The sequence below is a fragment of the Miscanthus floridulus genome, chromosome 9 (assembly GCF_019320115.1).
Source record: "Miscanthus floridulus cultivar M001 chromosome 9, ASM1932011v1, whole genome shotgun sequence".
Taxonomy (NCBI): domain Eukaryota; kingdom Viridiplantae; phylum Streptophyta; class Magnoliopsida; order Poales; family Poaceae; genus Miscanthus; species Miscanthus floridulus.
The window spans coordinates 130029268-130040518 of NC_089588.1; positions in this window are offsets into that span (position 1 = coordinate 130029268).

Genomic DNA, 11251 nt, shown 5'->3' on the forward strand with positions numbered 1-11251 from the left:
CCTCTTCAGGCAGTGCTAGCACCTGCAGCTCCTCTTCAGGTAGTGCCAGCACCTGCAACTATCCCTACTTCAACTCCTTTTGAGGCCATACAGGAAGTTTCCCAGGCTAGTGGAGCAATGCAAGGCAATAGAGTAGTGGAAGATGGGGTTATCCAACATTTAAGGTGGATTGAGAAGCTGGTATTTGTATGCATTTTCCTTGCTTTGTATGCTATCTTCAAGAAGTAGGGTTATGCAACAGCTAGGTATGTGTGGGTATGTATGTAGGCTTATCCAGAATCAATGAATGAATGAAGAGTCCCAATAATGAATGAATGCATGATTGCAAACCACAACTATATCAAAGTTTCAAGCAACATTTCAGTTACATTTCAGCAACATTTATCCATTACAGACTAACTTACTTGTCCTGGAAACCACAAGTACTAGCCATACAGGCCACAAGTGCATTACATTACATAATAGACCACAACAGTACTGGTCATGCCATCCAAAATGTACACATAACACATAGCAGTCCAAAAGAATAGGTGTTCTGCATCACAATAGCAGAATACAATACCACATCAAATGATATGGAGTCACCTCACTTGTTGTTCACTCCAGCTATAGCTTCTCCTTGCTTCTGGTGTTAGCAGCTAGGCTAGCTGGGCTGGCTCACTACTGGATTCAGGTTCTTTGTCGAGTGCCTGAGGCACTCGGCAAAGGCCAAATTGCACTCGGTAAAGCCTTTGTTGAGTGCGGCACTCGGCAAAAACACACAACAAAAAATTGATCGGCAAAGCCCTCTTTGCCGAGTGTCTTTCATCGGGCACTCGACAAAGGCTTTGCCGAGAGCCTCGGGGGCACTCGGCAAAGAAAAGCGACCGTCACCGCGCCGGCCCCGTTGATGATCGCTTTGCCGAGTGCCAACCCTGCAGGCACTCGGCAAATATTTTTTATTTTTATTTTTAAATTTCTTTGCCGAGTGCCCTCTATCCGGCCCTTGGCAAAGATGTTTTATTTTTTTTTCTAAAAATTATTTGCCGAGTGCCCCCTGGCCGGCGCTCGGCAAAGTTTGATTTTTTTTTAAAAAATTCTTTGCCGAGTGTCCTCTGGCCGGCACTCGGCAAAGTTTAATTTTTTTTTTAAAAAAATTCTTTGTCGAGTACCATGGTCATGGCACTCGGCAAAGCTAGAAAAATGGTTTTTCAGGCGCCCATTTTTCCAGCTTTGCCGAGTGCTGTGACCATGGCACTCGGCAACGGGGTCCTTTGCCGAGTGCAACACTCGGCAAAGTGACCCAAAACGACAATTTTTTTTACATTCCATCATGACAAATAAATTCATACAAACATATATCACATATATATCTCATTCATCACATATATATCTCATCCATCGACACATCCATCCGCACATATCACATCCATCACAATATATATCACATATATAATAATAAGTGCTCAAGTCCATCCAAATAAATTCACAAGTCCATCAAAGTCCACAAGTGCATCACAAGTATATCACAAGTCCATCACCAAGTGAACAACAAATGAAAAAAATACAACGTGCACTCATCTCGGCCACTGCAACTGTGGTGAAGGCCCAGCTCCATCATTCGGAGGTGCATGAGGTGGATTATTCGAACTACCGTCAGATGGAGACTGCACAAAGGAGAAAAGATTGCATGTGAGACAAGATTATTTGGATAGCTAATCTAGGAAGGTAGATGCCATACAAGCAAAGCACAAGCGAAAGTAAAAAACTTTCATACTCACAGGAGTAGCTGCAGCTGTAGGACGACGAGGCGGAGGTGGAACCAACAGCCCAGCTAGCAGAGAGAAGCCCACACGTTGCCCAAGCCCTTGTAGGAACTCCGTAATGTCCGTCAGCTTCTGCGCCTGGGCCTACCGCTCGGCCCGCTCGGCCTCCAGTTGGGCCGCCATCCTCTGCTGCCCGGCCTCCAGCTCCTGACGTTGCCTCATTTCTTGTTCTAGCCGGGCCTGCAATATTTCACTCCAATGTTTCAATAATGCAAAGCTAATTAAGGTGTGTAAAGATCAATGTATGACGAGTAAAACAGGAATAACCTCGAGTGCGTCGACCCGGTGCTATGCAGCGGTCGGCCGTGTGCGAATGGCCGGGCTCTCGCTCGTGCTCCATGCTCGGATCTAGGAGAGAGAGGGAGTAGAGGCCGTGTCGATGATGCCGTCACCAAGCCAGAACCGCCCATGCTTCTTGCCTTGCCCCGACCTCATGACAGCCTCTCCATCGAAGTCCTGGGTGCTCGGATCATGGTCTGGCCCATGGAGCGACCTCGCCACCTCAGTGTACTCACTGATGTGGGAGTGGACGCTCAGGTTCGTGTATGCCTCGGGTGGGTCCTCCAGGTTGAAGGAGACATCGGACGTTGCCTTGCCCTTGTGGGCCATACACCATGCCTGGAAGTCCGAGCAAGCCTGGCCACTATGTGACGCCGACTGCGAGAAAGACAGCACGATGATTAGAAATCAGGCAGAACTGAGCGTCACAATAGATAAATGAATTAACGTACCCATGCTTGTTTGCATCCGGTGAGGCTGCGGCTGCCTTGATGGTGTGCTGGACCTTGCATCTGCAAACAACGGTCCTAGGCATCCATGTGCATCTTGAGGTACTCCTCCATGAACCACCTCTCCACCATCATCGCCCAACACTCGGGATACGCTTGGCACCACCAGGGAATCATCTACACGTCATCAAGTATTGGACATATAAGAAGATCAAATTAAACCAACTTAATCTCAAAACGAATCAATATTGATATTCTGCATTTACCTCAAGGTACTGCTCCCAGGTCCGCTACATCTCTCTTGCGTCTTTCTTAGTTTTCCTCTCTCCAAGCTTCGACTCGTAGTAGGTTACGATGGCCTGGATGCGCACCTCATGATGCATGTCGGTGATGAGTTTTTTACAGGCTTTGGTAGTCACCTATTCTGCCCTGGCCTCAAATCCCTCCTCTCATTTGTAATAAGTCTGCATACAAAAGCGATGTATCCATTCATTATTTCAAGAAAAGTCCAATGAATGCGACGTATTGAGCAATGTTGTGCGAGGGAGACTAACCCAAAACTCTGCCTTCACCCGCGCCGCCTTATTGGGGTACTCCGCACCGGGGCGACGGCGTAGTGATCAAACGAGTAGGCTGGCTCCATCTTCGATGCGTACATGACAATGCCGGGGAAGTGTTGCCAGCACAGAAGACCCAGGATGCCGTTGACTAGCCGTGCGCTACCACCCGACACAACCACCCAATTCCTGCACAAGTGATTAAGAAAAAAATATTAGTTTTTTCATCATATCATATGAAGTAGTGGTGATAACACATAAAGTTACTTACTTTTGCCCTTCGGGGCGAATCACTAGGTGTTGGTGAGGAAGCGAAACCTGTGGGAGGCTCATGGGACCTTGCAAGTAGACACTTGAAGAGGAGTCGGAGGAAGCGGAACCCGTGCCTGCCGCGTCCACGGAGTGGGAGGAGACTCGTCCTCGTGCGGGCCCTCCTCCTCATCCGTCTGCCGAACCAGCTCCTCATCCGACTCGTCCACGGGCGCCACCTCCTCCTCCAGCTCCTCCTCACGTGGCGTGGGAGGAGACGACCCCCTCCTACGGTTGGCGGTCCTCCTCCTCCTCCTGGCTGATCCCTCCGCCGCCCCCTCCGCCTCCTCCTACAGCCGGCGTGGTCTTTGGTAAATCGAGTTCACGGACCTATGACAGTCGCCCGCCATCTTTGTTCAATCACCACGGCTACGACGGCTCTTCTCTGCAAAAAAAGAACAAAATACTATCTCAGTTCAAAATTTTGGAAGAACCTCCCCTACACGGTGAGGTATCCAAAACCTGCAAAAAAACATACGGCACGATGGCCGACAACCACATATACATATGCATTCAATTCAACATATCATTGCCAAGTCACATTCATCCACCACCACCGCCGCCGCCGCCACCACTCTACTCTTCTACTACTACAACCACCACCACCTATTACTACTACTACCACCACAACCACCTACTGTACTACTACTACCACCACCACAACCACCTACTACTACTACTCTACCGAACTCTACTTCTACTAAAACATACTACCACTGCTACTCTACTACTCACCTATGGTGTCGGGGGCTGGGAGGGCGTCGGGGCGTCGGGGTCGGCCGAGGCACGCCGGGGATGGGGAGAGGATGACCGCGATGGTCAGGGGCGCGCCGAGGATGGCCGGGGTCACGCCGAGAGGGCCGGGGTGGTGCTACCGTGGGCCGTGGGGTTGGAGCGGTGGGCGTGGGGTGGCGGGCGCCGATGGGCCACGGTGTCTAGGGTGGCCAACGGAGGCGCGTCGGTGTGGGTGGGCCGGCGGGCGAAGGCGGTGGGGGCACATCGGCGGGGTGGGCGGTCGGGGGCGCGTCGGCGGGCGGGGCAGGCAAAGGCGGTGGGGGCACGCCGGCGAGGGCGTGCTACCGTGCGCGGGTGGGGCATGCGCGGGGTAGGGCGAGATGGCGGGCCGGCCGGCGCGGCGCGGCGCGGGGCGGGGCAGGACGGTGGGCCGGCCGGCGCGGGGCGGGGTGGGACGGCGGCGCGCGTGTGTGGGAGGGAGGGAGGTAACGGTTGGCCGGTTTGAGTGTGGATGGGATGTTTGCCGAGTGCCTCGATCTGGCACTCAGCAAAGGACTAGGGCTACCGGTTTGCCGAGTGCCATATCGGGGCACTCGACAAACATGTTTCCTTTTTTTTGAAATCTAAACCCTAAACCGCACTGCATCGTATTTTTTTAAAAAAATACCACTTTGCCGAGTGCCGGGCGGAGAGGCACTCGACAAACATTTTTAAAAAAAAATGGCACGCTCTTTGCCGAGTGTCCCCACGGACACTCGGCAAAGGGAACACTTTGCCGAGTGCCTGGCATCTGGCACTCGGCAAAGAGCATGTTTGCCGAGTGTCAAAAGATGACACTCGGCAAACCAATTTTTTTTTGTATTTTGACCTCTAAACTTTTTCTGTAGTCCTCTTACAATACTTGGTACTCCATGTCAAAATTTGGTACATTTCTCGAACTGTTTGCTATATTTAGTTAATTTATTTTATTTAATTGAATTTTTTGGGAAAATGCAAATTTGAACTGCACATGCATCGAATAATGGAATTTAATGATTCAAAAAATTATATTCATGGTATTGAGTGTAGTGTGAGGCCGTATCCAGGAACGGACCCGAAATTTTGAACATCTTGTTCACGAAACATGATCACGAACTTGCGGACGAATTGTTTTTAAATTCTGTAAAATGCAAACAAAGTCCAAAAATCATGAATCTTGTTGAGATGTCATGATATCGTATGTGGAGGATGTGATAAAAATTTGAGAAGGTTTGGTGCACGTTATCACGTACGATGCTTACAAACCAGGACATCTCCTCATGTGATATCAGATATCACATGTCATCCTGAATTATTCTTTTCATATATTTCAATTTTTCACTTATTTTGTTGTCTTATTAGATCAAGATGCTGTGGAACGATAATCTGTGATGAGGTTAGTGAAGGGCTATATGCATTATCATGTCAGCCCTGGCCTTAGAGTGAAATTATGGGCATCATGCAGTGTTGATGGTGTTTGGTACAACACTATCGACCGTGAAAGACAAAGGCAGACACAAAATAGTGGTGTGCTAGTGGATGGATCATCATAATGCAGTGTCGACTGAATTTTATGGTCAGCTCAAAGAGATAGTTCAGTTGAACTACAACTCCAAATTGGAATTCCATCGAACTATGGTACTTTTTTCTGTGTGAGTGGTTCAGCCAAGATGGCAAAGCTAGAACCATTAGAGATGATGGCCATTTTAGATCCATCAATATTGAGAGGTTTTGGTACAAGTCAGATCCATTTATATTAGCAACTCAATCAAAGAAATGTCTTCTACGTGGAGGACACACTGTTTAGCCAAAATTGGCATGTTGTCCAAAAATTTGAGCATAGGAGCATGTACGATGTTAATGAAACAGAATTGCGCACTGTGCACCAAGATGAGGCTGGTTCTGATAATGAACTTGGGGTGCAAGATGAAGATGATGATGGCTTACATGAGCCTGCACCAGTGTACCGACGTGTAGATGGTGAAAAATCTACAGTTGCCAGGTAACTTACAAGTTCTTATCAATAGAAGGGAAGAAGACATGGCTAATAATAGTGACTCTGAAGGTTCTGAAGATGACACTGTCCTTAGAAGTATTTTAGTGAGAATGATAGGGATCCCATGGAATGTGATGATGATGAATTAGGTTAACTATCATTTGTAACTGTTTTTTTGGATGTTGATGGAGCAAAATAATGCTGAATGATAGAGTATTTTAACTATCTTTTTTGGCAGTTCACTGTCTTTTTTTGGGATGATGGACCAACATTTTCTTATTTCAACAACTCATTCATAGATTCATACTAGGAGCTAACTCATTCATACAAGGATTTCATACATTGATACCAGGAGCTAACTCAGTTCATACAGTTAATTCATACATTCAACAACTAATAATTCATACTATGCTAATTCACTACGCTAATTCACTAACCTAATTCAGATTACTAAGATAATTCAGACTCATTCACTGCAGCTATAGCTTCAGGGGCTCGGCACCTTTACAGGAACTTGGCCACCAGGAGTGCCAAAAACACAGCAACAAGGATCAATGAACCACAACACCTAGTCACTGCAGTTAGAAGTGGTTTGGTCTATAGCTCCTTGGCAAGTGCCTTAGCCTCCTGCTCCTTATCAAGTGCCTTAGCCTCAAGCTCCTTGACAAGTGCCCTGGCCTCCTCCTTCTCCTTCACCAGTTCGGTATGCTTCACTTGTGCTTCATGCAGCAAAAAACTTAGTTCATTCTTCTCCACCTCTAGAGATTGGTTCTTGTTATGCAGGGCCTTAACTGCATCTCACAAATCAACAAGGATTTCGATCTAATGATCTATTGGCTTGAGATCCAACCACACCCAAAAACTGCATCCACCATCCTTGCATCCACAACAAATTAACAATTTGTCAGACAGACTATTTCCTAGGATTCAAATCATGCCATCACAACAATCGAACTCAATGTAAATTGAACTCACCCGATATTTGTAGCATGAATGGTACCTCCATCCTAGATTCCCATTACTCCATGAGATCCACCTAGGAGCCTTCTGACTTGCAGTAGCAGTTGACATTCGGTGTGTACGCGTAGCGGGGCACGTGATAGGGAATTGGAGAGGAGTTCGGGGACTGCTCCCCTGGACCTGCTCCATGGAGCTCCGCGACGAGCTTGAGCCAGCGGTGGTTGCCATGGAGCTCTAACCCTAACCGGGGAACGAGGTGCGGCAGTGCGTAGGGGCCAATGGAGTGGTTGCATGACAGTGGCGGGTGCTTGCCGGTGGAGTGGGTGCGCGGCTACGTGGCATGTTGGCCGTTGGCGTGGGTGCGCGGCGCCGACGCATGGTGGCTGTTGACGGTCGATAACGTCAACTATAAACCATCAATATGATATACTTTCATCATTTAAATCAATCACCAACATAGGTTTAGAGGTTTAAAATAACTATTTCCACATGTTTTGGTGATTTTATAAGTGCAGGAGGATTTTATCAGAAAATAGGACAAAGCGGGCCAACTATTGTCAAAGAATCAGGTCCACTCATCACGAAACCAACTCAAATGGGCCACAAACCTTCACACCTATCGGGGGGCCAGATCCCTGCTGGCAGGTGGGCCAGGGTGGGGTCGATCAACCCCACCTATAGGTCGACCGACCCTGGTGGGTCCCACATGCCAGCGCGGGATTGCTCCACCGACTTATGGGATGAATCTCCCACCACAAATTCAAGTTGATTTGCGTAGAAGGACAAGATTGAAGGCATGGCGTGGATCGATGATGCGGTGATTGCTTGCCCCCTACTCAATCCCCCTATAAAAGGACCTCCATGCCCTCTCTAGAAAGGGAATCGGGTTGAGAGAAAAGCTCATCCAGATCAGAGAACCACCTCAAGAGAGAAAAGCTCCACAAATATAGATTCATAGCATAGTTTAGTTGAGTTAGATCAAAGTAGAGTCAGGCTGCTCCTCGGATTTTGGATCTAGTCATCTGGAGGCTTGGTATAGCCCTTGTATCCTTTATATTTATTTACTTATTATGACTTCAATCTTCATCTATATCATGTTCTTGGTTATCATGTTGTTAGTTTACTTTGAGTATATGCTTAGTATAGTTGGAGTTATCACTATATCTATGCATAGGATCACAGAGCGCTTGATTAAGTGTTCGAACTGGTTGAGTAGCCGAACCTTGTGTAAGCGTGGTGCTTATACATTGTTTTGCCTGTGGATGCACCCCAGCATTCCTAGGTGTGGTAGATCTATTTGGGTGACAGCCTTTTAGATCCTCTATATTCCATACCCCCTTTGTAGGACTAGCAGGACATGTGTCGTCTAATGGAGAAAGTATTACTATACTCCTCCTTAGAATGATGTCCCCTTTGCATAAGTGTAGAGTTAATCTTTAGCTATTGCTAGTATATACAATGACTTGTATGCTTTGACTTGTGATTAAGACAACTTAGGAATTTATCTTTATTTTATTCTACTTGACTTACTATTGCTATTTGGAGTCTCTCCTGAGTGTTATGCTTATCATATTTATACATATCTTTTGGTTCACCCCTAGTCTAGATGTAAGTGTTTTGTTCATTGATATCATCATAAGTATAAGTTTATCAATCTCCTTCTAGCCATCATTCCTCCCAGTGGTAAAATATAAATAACGATACCTGGAATACTTCCGGTGAAGTGCTACAATGGTATATCTTTGCGCTTGCAGAACTCTTATTTTCTTATTTTCACTATTATATACCATCAAGCATTTCTAGTGTCATTGCTAAGAACTATAATTCTAGTAGTGATGCTATGAAATGTCAACAGTAGCCAATGCATGGAGGCGGCACGTCGAAGAATAGCGGTGGAGCCTGGTTGATTTGGGGGATTGGGGATGCGGGGGGGGGGGGGGGGGGGGAGTGTTTGAGACCGTTGCCTTCTGAGGCTGACGGGGTAGGCCCACCCGGTCAGCTCTTCAATTGGATGGACTCGATTCAGCTTGGGGTGAGGCTGACAGGTGGGTCCATGATGGTCAAATGGTGGTCAAATCCATGATTTCAGTTCATTTCGAATCAAATTTCAACCGAATTTTCAATTCAATGTTAAAGTGCTACATTAAAGTACAATAATTATAGAACTCATACTCTAATGGTCATCATACAGTGCATATCAAGTGTATAAGTATACAAAGCATGTATATGAAGTGCATACGATGTTTTATGAATGAAGTGCATAGCTATGTGTGTTGATGTAACCAAGCTTGTATATGATGTTATGTAGTGCCTACCTATGTGTGTTGTTATAACAAAGCATGCATGCATAAGATCTTATGAAGTTAACCAAGCACACATACATGGATGTATATGATCTTATGAAGTGCTTAAATTCATTCATGCACACATTATATATACTAAGTTGTTGTATATGTGTGTTGTTATGATCTTATTAAGTGTTTAAATTCATTAATGCACACATTATATAAGTATAATGTATAGTGCACACATATAGTGTATAACAACAAATAAGGGCACATGTATATCTCCCTACAATTTGAGAGCTCACATATTATCATCTTTCACATTTACTGTGTAAATCAAAGAAGGTTTTCATCTTTCACATATAATGAGTATATAATTTGTACTTGTGATGTATCAAAGAAGGTTACAAGTACTATAAAACATCATTGTGGATTACTATAGCATTATAAAACATCATTATAAACATAAATAATTTGAATCCCAAACATATGGAAATTGATGTCAAATTCATAGAAACAAATATCATTTTACATCAACAATAGTAGTACCAAAAAAAAGAAAAAACCATTTTATTTTATTCTAAGAAAAAAAAGAAAATACTTTTCTAGCTCCCGCCTAACACTCTGGCCGTTGGCGCGCATCTCGCCCGCACCCCCCGCCTAAAATTTGGTAGCTGCGAAAACCCCCTACTGCCCTCAAGCATGACGGCTCCTCATCCACTAGACCAGGGACAAAATAGTAACTTCACTACAAACTATATATTCATGAATCCACTCCCATCGGGCCGAAACCTTGTCGTAGCCTCTCATTTCACTCCGCCCGCTCTAGACCCACTCCGCTGCCGTCCTCCTAGATCCACTCCATCGCTATCCTCCTAGATCCACTATGTCGCTGCCCTCCTAGAGCCACTCCGCCACCACCATCATACAGCCACTGCGCCGCCGCCTAGATCCACTCTACCACCACCCAGATCCACTCCCCATAACACTAGAAGCGCGACAGTCAATGGAGACGAAGACGAAGGAGCCATGACCTATGACCCGGAGACTAGAGGAGGGCACCACTATGTTGAGCTTGGTCCAACCCACCATAGACACGATGACGACCATAACGTCCACCCCACCGGAGACACAACCCATCGACGATGCCTAAACAAGCCCGCAACACTGCCTCTACCCCCCAAGCCCAGGTTCTGCTGAATGCTTCCCCTTTTAGGGTTTAGGGTTTTGTTCTTCATAATTGCTTCCCCTATGTAGCGCTAAAACGTACTTCTAGTTGTCTAGGTAGGTCTTCTACTAGATAGGGTTTAGGGTTTAATTGGACTAAAATTTGTTTACAAATCGGGTACTATGAAAGACTATGCGGGACTTTCAAATTGAGGAGAACAACAGAAAGATGGTAGCCTTGGATATCCCTACCTTAGGCCTCTTCTCTTCGTAGTACCATGGCCAAATGCAAGTTCTCAGAAGGCAAACAAGCAAACAAACAAGAATGATCATGGTGAGGGGTCAGATTCATTCAAATATCTTCTTGGAGCTGAAGAGGGCTAGGAAGACAAACATGAATGTGTTAATACTAGCTTAGGAAAGGTCACTTCTCAATCTTGGTTGGGGTCTTTACATTACATTGTCCGATATATATTCTATGACTTATTTTCATGCAAGTTCTAATAACATATTAGCGGGCTAGAGCATCAGAAGAAGAAGATCAAAATGCCTCTAGGTGGAACAAAAAGAGTGAGGGCAACTCTAGAGAGCGAGACAGCTCCTGGAGTTTCAACAAGGTCTAGAAAAAAGTACACCACCAACCACCAAGAAGATAGGGCTGAGGAATAGTTAAATCCGCAACCAGAGAACA